We start from the raw sequence: 1,826 nt of genomic DNA on the forward strand, positions 1-1,826 counted from the left end.
AGCGTCGAATATAGATTAATTATTAGAATGAATTGATATTAAAAATATAATTGGATAAAACGTTCGAATGATCTTTCGATTTAGATTTATTATTAAGCCAAGATTCCAATATTTTGGTGATATATCATATGGCCTTCGACCCTTGATGATCAAATTTTGAATAATAAGGATAAATAATTACTCGAAAGATATCTTATTAATTGAATATTGAGAATAAAAGAAATATCGTTCATTGAAAAGCCTTAATAATCAGAAATTTGATTATTATGAGATAAATAATCTTTATTGCTAAAATAATTTTTGTCTCATTGATTTCGAAATTCTCTGATTCAAGAATCGATTTTTCATATTTATGGAATGATAATGCGATATTAAGAGTTCAAATTAATCTTTATAATAAATATATATTTATAGATGATCCCTAATGAGAATATATTCTTATGATCATATGTTTTTGGATGCTTAATAAAGATATTTTTTATGATAATGATATGTCATCTATTATCCTTATGATAAATAATTTTAGAGAAATATTATTTGATTATATAATGCTATTTCTATGTTCTCCTTATATAATAATACATAAGGGTGCGAGTGAATTGCGCTCTTCGAAAATATATGTGAATAATATAATAATAGTTCGATAATTTAAGAAGCCTTTGATTATATTTCCGGGTAAATATTTATCATAAAATTATTATTGTAATTCGTTATAATGATCTCTTGATTCTAAATATATATCGGATCAGCTTTCTCTTACCAGAAATAATAAATTAAGATATTATATAAATATAGCTCTATAGTATCTATTATTATAGTAGTAATACTAAGGATAATTCTCTGGCTAATATATTAAATAATAGGTAATTATATTAATATTATATATTTCTTATTATTATTATAAGCCTAGATAACTAGTCTCGACTTCTTAAATTCTCTCTTTATATCCTTATTCTTAATCTTATTAATAAACCGGAAATTAAAAATACATATTTCTTTTAGTATCTGAAATCTAGAAATAACTTTAAATATATTTTTTTCTAGAAAGCTAGTAATTTTAACTTAATAAGAGTTCTTATATAGGTTATTATTTTATAGGAATACTATAATATCCGGGTTCTTATAAGGATATTCTCTACTATACTTTAGTAAAATAGCGGGAATAGCAGGAGAAATTATACCTGTATTACTTTTGGCCTTATTATAAAGTTTAGAAATAGGTTTAGGTTTAGGGCTATTAGTAATAACCTTAATATTCCCTATATAAAAGGGCTTTATAGAGGTTAAGTAAAAGGTAGTATTAGTATTTCTTTTATATTATATAAGAATATCCGAATTTAAAAGAAGTTTATAAATATTAGTAATACTAGAACTATTTCGGGTATTTAGGGCATTTGTAATCTAGTATCTAACTTAAAGCTTCTGAATTTCTATTATTACTTTTTTAAATACTACTAATTACTATAATATAGTTAGTAATAGAATATTATATTCGGTTATTTAAGATAAAGTACTATAAACTAAAAGAGTTAGGATAATACTATTAGGTCTAGTAAAATTATTAATAGCCTTAAAGGCTATTTGAAATATAGTATCCTTATTAATTCTATTAATTTCGGCTATAATAATAAAATAAATATATTAAATCGGGCTATAATAATATTCTATAATTTTAATAGAATTATAAGCTTCTATAAGAATAATTTTAACCTTAGTTCCTATAGTATTTATAAGCTAAGCAAACTCCTTATTAGTAAACTGCTTTCTAGTATTTACTATAATCTAATTAGGAAGACCTAAATAGGTATTAATCTAATACTATTTTA

This window comes from Hyaloscypha bicolor (genome assembly GCF_002865645.1).
Source record: "Hyaloscypha bicolor E unplaced genomic scaffold K444scaffold_162, whole genome shotgun sequence".
Lineage (NCBI taxonomy): Eukaryota > Fungi > Ascomycota > Leotiomycetes > Helotiales > Hyaloscyphaceae > Hyaloscypha > Hyaloscypha bicolor.